Genomic DNA, 11,396 nt, shown 5'->3' on the forward strand with positions numbered 1-11,396 from the left:
TATTTGCGAAAGCAGTAACTGTCTCTAATTATTTAAATATTATCAAATAAACTGGATTCAGTAGTGTGTGCCTGTAGTCCCACCTACTCAGGAGGCTGAAGTGGGAGGATTGCCTGAGGCCTTAAGTTCAAGACCACACCCACACATACGTGCATGCATGGGTGCATGTTATAGAATGAAAAAAATGGGGTTACACTAATTCATTTATGTATTTTATTATTTTTTTTTTGAGAGGGGGGTCTCACTCTGTCACTCAGGCTGGAGTGCAATGGTGTAATCTCAGCTCACTGCAACCTCCATCTCCCGGGTTCAAGTGATTCTTTTGCCTCAGCCCCTGCAGTAGCTGGGATTACAAGTGCACGCCACCACGCCCAGCGAATTTTTTGTATTTTTTGTAGAGACGGGGTTTTGCCTTGTTGGCGTGGCTGATCTCGAACTCCTGACCTCGTGATTGGCCCACCTCGACCTCCCAAAGTGTTGGGATTACAGGCATGAGCCACCGTGCCCAGCCTACACTAATTTAAAATGTTCCTAATAGGGAAGACTGGTGGGGAGGCAGGCAGAAATGAGGCATAGGGAAACTCTACATTTTGCTTAATTATTTTGTAAACCTAAATCTGCCCTAAAAATAAAGTCTAATGATAAAAGCAAAGATAGAATGATATTGAGGCGTGGTGCTCTTTAAAATTGGATTGTGTCTAGCTGAGATCACTGTCTTCTACTTTATTTTAGCAATAGTGTTTTGCTACGGACTATGATGAAGCATTAAGGGCCAGGAGCGGTCAAGGTTGGACAGTTTGGCCCATTTATGGTTTAGTGCAGATACGGAGGGCATGTAGGTGTCTACGCCCTGGATTGGAAGTGAAATTTGCCCTTAAGGTTATCAAGACGGTGATCCTATTTCACATTTTTGATCCCCAACTTCTATTACTGTTATTACTAGGTGATACTTATGGAAAATAGGACAATGATTATCCTAAGATTTCAAAGCATAAGTATTAAGTGGTAAAAATGTCATATCCATTTTAAAGAAAGGGAAGCACAGAGGTCTAGCATTCCTAAATGACACTGGAGCAAAAATAGAAATAAAATTCAGGTGTCTAGGGCCCTGGCTTTCCCGTCATGCTGTTCATTGTTAAAGTGATCATTAAAAAATAACAATACAAAGAAAAACAGCGTCACAGTCTCGTGAGCGCTCATATTTTAAAGAGAAAGGCGTTAAAAAGAAGCTTTCCATGAGCCTCAATGCTGCATAGGCGTGGTTTTTAAAGATCATTCAGGGAAGGTTTTGCGTTTGTTGCCACTAGTTTTAAAAGTATTAATTTCTTCGTTATATCCTGTTTTAAAAAAATTGTATTTGCCCTAATCAAATAATAACATGAAAAACATTGTACGATCAAGGCAAAAAAAAAAAGTGCTAGGTTCAGTTATTTGGTTTCAAATAAGCCGTAACTAGTATGAAATTTCTAGTTAATATTCTACTTAAAGATCTATGAATTCAAAGGCTTTGAGACCCACTTAAGGCACCAAAATAAAATAACTTAGTGAATAAACTTAGCCAAATTACTTAAATCCATAATCCCTTGCTTTTTACAAATAGGAATAACTCACCACTTGTCTCCTGGGAAAGATAGTATTAGTCTATTCTGATGACACTTCTCTGGCGTTTTGGGTTGCCAGTTGGTAGTTTTCTAAAAAGGTAGATAGAAACCATTGCTGGGTATGCTGTGGCCACGGCGAGGGCATGGTATGGATGCTGGCCACCATTTGAAGGAGAACGTAGTTTTGGAGGGTGAGTATTTCAAGTTGGTGGGTCATTGTTACCAGCTGTGAAAGGACCTCAGCAACTGCAGAGCAGCTGTGGTGTTTGTGTACCCCCTATCGGACCTAGAAGACAGTCCTGCACCTAGTAGGTGCTCCAGAAGCATTTTCTGAATGCTGAGTGAATCGTCCCCCTCCAACAATGGGGAGGGAGGCTAACATGAACAAGAGCCCCCCAGGAGTTTGTGCCTGCCTTCCTTTTACTACTTGGTGAGGAAGGATTACGAATACATAAGAAATGAGAGGGACTAGAGAATGAGGTAAACCCTTCAACAGTTACCCAGCTGTCCCTTGGCCTGACTTCCCCTAGCTCCATGCCCCAAATGCAACTCACTTTTCCCTTCCATCCAAGGCTTCCTAAAAATAACTTCCTTTTCTAACCTCTCTCTCCTGTCACCACTATTCATTTCCAAATCTCACACCTTCCCTTACCTCCTTGAAAATATAGCTGACCTGAAAAAAAAAGCGGCGGGGGGCAAGGGTGGGGGAAGAGAAAAACCCAGCCAAACCGTGAAGATTTTTTACCCTTATATGTTTGGACTGCATTGCGTAGTGATGTTCTCTGTTGAAAATGGGGTTGCAGGCCGGGCGCGGTGGCTCAAGCCTGTAATCCCAGCACTTTGGGAGGCCGAGACGGGCGGATCACAAGGTCAGGAGATCGAGACCATCCTGGCTAGCACGGTGAAACTCTGTCTCTACTAAAAAATACAAAAAAAACTAGCCGGGCGAGGTGGCGGGCGCCTGTAGTCCCAGCTACTCGGGAGGCTGAGGCAGGAGAATGGTGTAAACCCGGGAGGCGGAGCTTGCAGTGGGCTGAGATCCGGCCACTGCACTCCAGCCTGGGCGACAGAGCCAGACTCTGTCTCAAAAAAAAAAAGAAAAAAGAAAAAAGAAAATGGGGTTGCAGATGCTTGTTCTAGGGTGGTTACTAGGTAATGTGAAACTTTAGTAAGGAGTTAGCTTCCAACTCACAAGAATGTTTAGTCTCAACTGATTGTTATTCTTAAGCCTCTTATTAAGTGTAAGTGTCCATAATTCAGGCCTACACAGCCAAAGTCAGGTACTGCATTGAGTCATTTTCTGCTCAATTTCTTTTCCTTGCCCCACCTGTGTAAGGCAATCTTTAAAAAAACAAAAAAGATACAAGATTTTACTCTGTCATGCAGGCAGGCAGTACAGTGGCAAGATCATTAACCTCGGACTCCTGGCCTCAAGCAATCCTCCTGCCTCTCAGCCTCCCAAAGGAGACGTGAGCCACTGCCACCGTGTCTGGCTCAATTTTCTGCTCAATTTTAAAGTTCAAAATAGTATTGTAATTGCCCATAATATAAAACATAATACAAATTCACTTTTTACTTCTTTTTTCTTTTTTTTTTCTTTGAGATGGAGTCTCTCTCATCCAGGCTGGAGTACAGTGGCGCGATCTTGGCTCACTGCAACCTCCACCTCTGGGGTTCAGGTGATTCTCCTGCCTCAGCCTCCCGAGTAGATGGGATTACAGGCATCTGCCACCAAGCCCCGCTAATTTTGTATTTTTAGCAGAGACTAGGTTTCCCCATTTTGGCCAGGCTAGTCTCGACCTCCTGACCTCAGGTGATCCACCTGCCTTGGCCTCCCAAAGTGCTGGGCTTACAGGCGTGAGCCATCATGCCTGGCAGTATGTGGATTTTTAAATTGCAATACACAATCAACAAGCAGATAGGTAGTAAAAAGTGTGGACCGGGCATGTTGACCAGCCTGGTCAACATGGCAAAACCCCCTCTCTACTAAAAATACAAAAATTAGCCAGGCATGGTGGCAGACACCTGTAATCCCAGCTACCTGGGAGGCTGAGGCAGGAGAATCACTTGAACCCAGGAGGCGGAGGTTGCAGTGAGCCAAGATCGCGCCACTGCACTCCAGCCTGGGCGAAAGAGAGAGACTCTGTCTCAAAATAATAATAATAATAACAATAATAAAATAAAAATAAAAATCCACATACTGTATACATGTATCTATAACTATTTATTCAGACCCAGGATATTTTTCCTTTGTCCTATCAGAGCCTCATGAACTATCACTCATCTGGGGAAACTCTGGGGAGGAAAATTAATTATAGTGCTGGCAGCACTGGAATGGTCAGGTGACAGAGAAGCCATGTGTGCCATGTGTCAGACATACCCTCTTACCATCTCAGAGGGACTCAAGAACTTTCTGAATCAGGAGGCATATTTGTAAAAATTTTCTAAAATTCCGGAACCTTTATAATATTTGTGCTTGCTAATTTTATTATCCTATCTCTTTCCCCATAGCTGAACAGTAAAACTTTTAAATTAAAAAAAAAAAAAATACCTACATGATTACATTCAAGGGTAGCAAGGAGGGTGGAAGTTAGAAAGACTGGGAGACACAGTGCCCTCCTCTGTCACCCCATGGATGGTGTGTGCCTCCCTCCCGGGGGAAAAGCAGGCTAAGCCCCTGGGGCTTGATACGAGGAGGAAAAGAAAACATCCAGAGTAAGACTCTGAGGCAAAACCGGGAGGAGGGGCTGAGCAGTAGAGAGGCTTCTCCTTTCAGAGAAGCAATTTGGGGATCTTAACTCTTGGTTTCTCATCTTTAATATGGAAATATTAGTATATTTCTCATAGGGCTATTGTGATGATTACATAAGATAGTCCATGTAAAATGCTTGACATACTTCCTAAAACACAGTAAATGCTCCAAACATTACCACTATTGGCCCTCGAGTCACTGGATGGTGACACGGACATAGTCCAGAGAAATGAAATCAAGGCTGGGTGTGGTGGCTCACACCTGTAATCCCAGCACTTTGGGAGGCCGAGGTGGGTGGATCATTTGAGGCCAGGAGTTCAAGACCAGCTTGGCCAACATGGTGAAACCTCCATCTCTACTAAAAATACAAATATTATCGGGATGTGGTGGCTGCATGCCTATAATCCCAGCTACTTGGGAGGCTGAGGTATGAGAATTGCTTGAACCCAGGAGGCAGAGTTTGCAGTGAGCCGAGATGGTGCCAGTGCACTCCAGCCTGCGTGACAGAGTGATACGGTGCCTCACAAAATTAATAAATAAATTTAAATTAAAATTAAATCCGGCCACAGGTTAAGAGAGAACTATAGATTGCCTCCAGGTGCAAAATGGTGAATCGAGGCTGGGCGTGGTGGCTCACACTTGTAATCTCAGCACTGTGGGAGGCTGAGTTGGTTGGATCACTTGAGGTCAGGAGTTTGAGATCAGTCAGGGCATGGTGGCATGCGCTTGTAATTTCTGCTACTCGGAAGGCTGAGGCATGAGAATTGCTTGAACCCAGGAGGCAGAGGTTTCAGTGAGCCGAGATTGCACCACTGCACTCTAGCCTGAGTGACAGTGAGGCTGTCCCAAAAAAAAAACAAAAGTGGTGAATCATCTTCTTATCTCCATTTTACAGATGGGGAAACTGAGGTTACAGAGAGGAAGTAACATTTCCAAAGTCTCTGGCTAATGAGTAGTGGACTGAGATTCAATCCTGGACCGCTTTACCTTCTAAGACCATTTCCTTGTTCTTCTATACAGCGTCACCTCCTGATGTAAATGTTAACATAAATGAAACCTAATTTCGAAGACGTATTTTTGGGGCTGGAACTAACAAAACATTCCAAAATCAATTAACAGCGTATTTTTACACTTTTCCTCTATTTTTACATATAAGGAGGAAGAGGTTGTGTGAGCAATCATAAACACGTATTGAATCTTTGGATCAGCTACCATCCTTCACCTTTAAGGTCTTATTTTCAATGAATAAAGAACAGAGACTTAGCCTGGCAATAAGTGTGCCTGAAAAATGCTGCTTGGGACAGGAAGTGTTTGAGGAATGAATTAAATCGTGATTCGCTGTGTCACGGTCTGTACTGAAGAGAGACAGAAAGGAACATGTGCTTGTGAGAGAAACAGGGCCAGGGTGTGACTTTTCCAAATGCTTTAAGAGCTGTGGTTTCACGTAAGTGTTACTTGCAAGCTGCCCACAAATGCTGCCGCCTGGGCTTCCTGCGCCGGGTCTCCCTGGAAAGCCTGAACGAGCTTTGGCACTGAACATGATCTTGTCCAGGGCCAAGAATTTAACACAATTAAATCTCTCCTTCTTGACTGAGAGGCCTGAAACCTAAAGCTGCAGAAAGGCGGGAAGGAAAGAGAAGTATGAAGGCGAGAGCCCACTACTGGCTCACGGTGGAGGAGTAAATTTCACCTCCACTCCTGCCTTCCAAGAGCCAGCATCTGGCCAGATGTTTAGTTCCACTCGTTGTCTTTCCAGACGAGGACAAAGTGCATGCCATTATCTGGTTTCTTCAAAGTCTCTATAAGAGTCTCTGCCAGACGCTTGGGTTCATATTTTGAAGCAGTGAAAAAGAAAGAAAGAAAAGCAGAGAGAGAGAGAGGTGACTAATTCTGTGGAGAATGTTTGCCCTTAACATTCTTCTCTAAATATTTGGGTTATTAAAAGGATCTAACGATATCTTATTTTATAAAGAAGCAGAAAAACATAGTGACAGCTGGGCCCAGTGGCTCATGCCTGTAATCTCAGCACTTTGGGAGGCTGAGGTAGGAGGATTGCTTGAGGTCAGGAGTTCAAGACCAGTCAGGACAACATAGGGAGACTCCATCTTTACAAAAAAATAAAAAATTAGCTGGGCATGGTTAATCCTGGTTAGCACACCTGTAGTCCCAGCTACTTGGGAGGCTGAAGTGGGAGGATGACTTGAGTCTGGGAGGTCGAGGCTGCAGTGAGCCACCACTGCACTCCAGCTTGGGCAACAGAGCGAGACTTTGTCTTAAACAACAAACAAACAAACAGACAAACAAAACAGTGACTCTGAAATCAGAACTAGATTCCTAACCAGCTCTCTTAATTACTGGCTGTGAGCTTTAACCAAGCCATTTATGTGAAGATGTAGTATTTTTATCTGTGAAACGGGAATACTAACACAATACAAAGTACCTCATGCAGCTTAATAAAGAAGAACTATTTTTATTATTATAACTCTGTGATGAAACTATGTCCTTGTTCTGGTGTATTCTGATAAGGATTTCCTTTTGAGATCATAAGCTCAGGGACCCATCTATGAGGAGGGCTGGCGTCTTCCATGAAGGGCTGGCTATTTTTGATGTTGATCATTCAGGGAAGGCATGTACCCTCAGTCAGGAAACTGAAATTAGACCAGAGAAGTAACTACCTCCTTCTCATTGTCCTGCATCTACAGCTCAAGGAATCTAGACACGCGTCGGGGCCCTCCTGAATAGCAAGGTGGAAACGAGGAAGGGCCACAAGCTGAAGATGAGAAGCTGTATGGTGTAGGCCAGACTGCATGTCCTACAGGCAGCAGATGACAGCAGCGAGGAGTAGAAACCCCGAAGTCAGAACATCTCCCGTTGTGCATCTGAAGCATTAGAAAAGAAACTGTCCTAGTGGAAGGTGAAGTTCAGGACAGAAGGTGGGGTTTGGCGTCTGAGTGCTTCGTCCCAGGTGGAATGGGGGCTTACTTCAGTAGATTTCCTTGCAAGTCCTTTAAACTTTTCAAAGCTTTCGGTTACATCTATTGCATCTTGTGAAAACTCTAAAATAGGAAGTTTGGACATTGTTATTTCTATTTTTATGAGTTAACTAAGTTAAAGAGATTACATGGCTTGCCCAGGATCATGAGATTAGTAAATGGCAATGCCCAAGGAAAATCCATTAAAAAAAAAATTATTCGCAGTCCAAGATTTCAATGATCTCCATATTAGGAAAGTAAGCATGGCGTGAAGGATTTTTAAACTATCATTTTGCATTATTCACACCACTTACCCTTCCCACTTCACTCACATCTTAGGTAACTGAGTCAACTGCATTCAAAAGAAACATTTTCTGTGTTCCTCATGGGCACATCACTGATGGCTGTCCGAACAGATTTAACTCACTATCAATTTAAGCAAGCAAAAGGACATCACCTGTACGTATCCATCTGGCTCCATGGAGTAATGCATCAAATAAGTGTGACTGTCTAAAACTATGTGCTTGCTTTTCTGATTTAGCCCTAAGTTTATATATCCACGAGTGGGATCAAAAGTGATTTTCTGATTCTAAATTTCTGAAAATCATTATGAGATGTTTAACTGAAAAAATGCTTTGGCGGCATACAATATTAAAAGTTACTCAAGCTACAGCTCAGAAGCTATATACACACACACATATATATACATATATACATATATATATATATATATATTTTTTTTTTTTTGAGTCCCTGTTCTGTCGCCCAGGCTGGAGTGCACTGGCACGCTCTCGGCTCACTGCAAGCTCCGCCTCCTGGGTTCCCGCCATTCTCCTGCCTCAGCCTCCAGAGTAGCTGGGACAGGCGCCCGCCACCATGCCCGGCTAATTTTTTTTGTATTTTAGTAGAGACGGGGTTACACCATATTGGCCAGGATGGTCTCGATCTCCCGACCTCGTGATCCGCCCACCTCGGCCTCCCAAAGTGCTAGGTATACAGGCGTGAGTCACAGTGCCCATCCGCAAAATATATTCAAAGGAATAAAAATGATTGTAGTTAGTTTTCCACAGTCCAAAGCAAGCTAATAATATTTAAAGAGTTAAAAGTGTAATATAATCATCGGTCAGGTTTCTACAATCAAACAGAGTTGAAAGGAGTCAAATATCAGCATAATGCAGATAATGTACTCACTGGCATTGTGGGCCTTTTTTATTTGGATAATCATTTTCACCTTGTGGAAACTTTTCTAGAATTATATACTTTTATGTCTAGTCAGCAAATTAGGCAGTTGAAAAGTATATATGAAGCAACTAATATGTGTCCTGATTAGGTTAGGTAGTGTGGGTATATAAAAAGAGTTTATAAAGGTGTAGGCTCCTATTCAAACCTTGGCAGGGTCAGGGGATGGGGGAGTTAATTAACATATATTAAATATTTTTTTACTCACCCACACCTAGAAAAACAGTACTGTTTTAAATGTGCTGTAGGAGTTCAGATAAATAATGATTAATGTGTTTTGGAATAATTACATAATAAAAAGCTTTGCTGAATACAGTTAGTTTTAAAAATATAAAAATACAGGGGGGTTTGCAGAGAAATCTGTTCAACTCTTAAAATAATAATTTTTAATTTATATGTTTATATAAGAATTCTATTTTATTGACATGAAATACTGGTACTTTTTTTTTGAGATGGTCTTGCTCTGTCATCTGGGCTGGAGTGCAGCGGTGAATCTCGGCTCACTGCAACCTCTGCCTCCCGGGTTCAAGGGATTCTTCTGCCTCAGCCTCCCCAGTAGCTGGGATTACAGGTGTGAGCCACCACACCTGGCTAATTTTCTATTTTTAATAGAGATGGGGTCTTACCATGTGGGCCAGGCTGGTCTTGAACTCATGACCTGAAGTGATCCACCCGCTTTGGCCTCCCCAAGTGCTGAGATTATGCGTGAGCCACCGCACCTGGCCCAGTACTTTTACTGATGAGAAAACGTAATGTAAAAGGAAGGTCTGTCTTACACACAGTACGTGCTGAATCTGGGTCTTTTTTGAAAAAAAGTCATTGAGAAGACTTATTCCTATCTTAATTTTTAAGACATATATTACCAAACAGAAAAATTGTACTAGATACTGGGGATATATGAATGAATAATGCGGTTTCTGTCTTCAAGAGCTTACTGTTTGGTAGGTGGAAACAAGTGAACGAACGAAGGCATTGCAAATCAATGTGGGAGGCTCTATGAGTATGGGGCCATAGAGGAAAAGGCTGAGACAGAAAGCTTCAATTAGTAGGTGACTTCGAGAAGGTCATCCTGGCCAGGCACGGTGGCTCACACCTGCAATCCCAGAACTTTGGGAGGCCGAGGCAGGCGGCAGATCGCTTGAGCTCAGGAGTTTGAGAGCAGCCTGGGCAACAGGGGGAAACCCTGTTTCTACAAAAAATACAAAAACTAGCAGGCATGGTGGCGCGAGCCTCTCCTCCCAGCTACTTGGGAGGTTGAGGTGGGAGGGTCACTTGAGACCGGGAGGCGGAAGCTGCAGTGAGCAGAGATCGCACCACTTCACTCCATCCCGGAGGACAGAGCGAGACCCTGTCTCAAAAAACAAAAGACAAAAACAAAAACAAAGACAGTCATCCTGCATGACAACCAGGAGGGGACAAATGTGTGTTTGTGGGAAGCTGAAATGATGGCGGGGGAGAGAGCAGAGAAAGACACTCCAGAAAAAGGAAACTGTAAACAGCAGACGAAAAAGCAAAGTGAATGAATAGCAAGCCTGAGATCAGACTTAGGGCTTCCTACACTTATTTCAAAGCCCTTCATTATCTATATGGAGAGGGGGAGTCTTTAAACACAAATATTCAGATCATATTGACTGAGATGTAGATATAAATGAATGCTAATAATTACTTTTGGTTATTTTGGGGTGTTAAAAATTTACTGTACAAGATTGTATTCGTTTTAAGTATCTTCTAACATGAGCCATTTTGTAATGATTCAGTTGTTTATATTCAATTTCAGGCAGAATGCTGATCACAGCACCAAATGGGTATCTTCTACAGAAAAAGTTATTTTAATAAAAATATAGTCAGGATTTCCTGAGAGATTATAGAAACAGAAAAAAGCATTAAAACTGTGAAGTCATTAAATACGAGTACTTTGTATTTTGAAGGCTCTTAAAATTTAGTTTATAAATTGCTTTAACATATGCACTGAAATACCATTTAAGATTAGTTTTGAAAATGTGTTCGTTTGAACCACATCGTTAGGTATTTTATTCAAAGCTCTTTATAAAAAGAGCTTTACTATATTCCAGTAGAGTAAACTTGTCCTGAAAATAAGAAAAATTTAACCTCATGCTATGGCTGCAAAGTTTCCGGAAAGCAGGATTTAAAACTTCCATTGTAACTTTAACCAGCGGTCATGTCAAATTTCACAACTAAGAACATTTTAACGCATGTTAACACTGAGCACAACATGGGCACGTTTTTGTTGCTATGAGAACCTTCTATTTTGTATGAGACATTGCAGCCTTGACGACGCAATGTTTGTGCCTATTTTGCGCATGTTTTTCTACAGCTATTCCTCTCCTCTAGTAATAATAGTCGAATGGCTCTGGTTTCCTCTTGCGCCCGGCCCAGTTTTTCCGTTTCAGCTTAGTTGTCATAGGCTGTGCTGCCGCTTTCTCTGGGAAAGGACGGTGAGGACTGGACGGGAGAAACCGGGAGGGCAGGCGCGGCCGTTCTGCAGCAGCCGGGCCGATGGGAAGCGGGAGGAGGAGGCCAGGCCGCGGGCTGGTTCTGTCACCCCCTCGGGAGCCCAGCTCTTCACCTAGCTCTCCGGCGCTTTTCAAAATCTGCAGTTCACAACAAAAATCGAGCAACGCCACGTCGCACAAACAGGACAGGAGGGGCGAGGGTGTGTGTGCGCGCGTGCTGTCCCCAAATGGATGAGAAATAAGGGAAAGGAGGGGCTGGGGACCGTGTGATGAAGTCACACTGCTAGGCCCGGGACTAGTCGGGCTCCGGCCTCGGGTCTGCAGGGACAAGGTTGGGGGCCGGGTGGAGCGGCGCCCG

General features: G+C 43.2%; 1 pseudogene across 1 annotated transcript in view; it reads right to left on the reverse strand.

Annotated features, from left to right (window-relative positions):
- Positions 1-10,249: 10,249 nt before the first annotated feature.
- Positions 10,250-11,396, reverse strand: part of LOC105540509 — a 2,600-nt pseudogene continuing 1,453 nt past the window's right edge. Inside the window, exon 3 of the transcript XR_001006199.1 lies at positions 10,250-11,393. The product of XR_001006199.1 is annotated as an uncharacterized LOC105540509 (transcript). The remainder of the gene's footprint in view (positions 11,394-11,396) is intronic.

This window comes from Mandrillus leucophaeus, unplaced genomic scaffold (assembly GCF_000951045.1).
Source record: "Mandrillus leucophaeus isolate KB7577 unplaced genomic scaffold, Mleu.le_1.0 Scaffold220, whole genome shotgun sequence".
In the NCBI taxonomy this organism is placed as follows: domain Eukaryota; kingdom Metazoa; phylum Chordata; class Mammalia; order Primates; family Cercopithecidae; genus Mandrillus; species Mandrillus leucophaeus.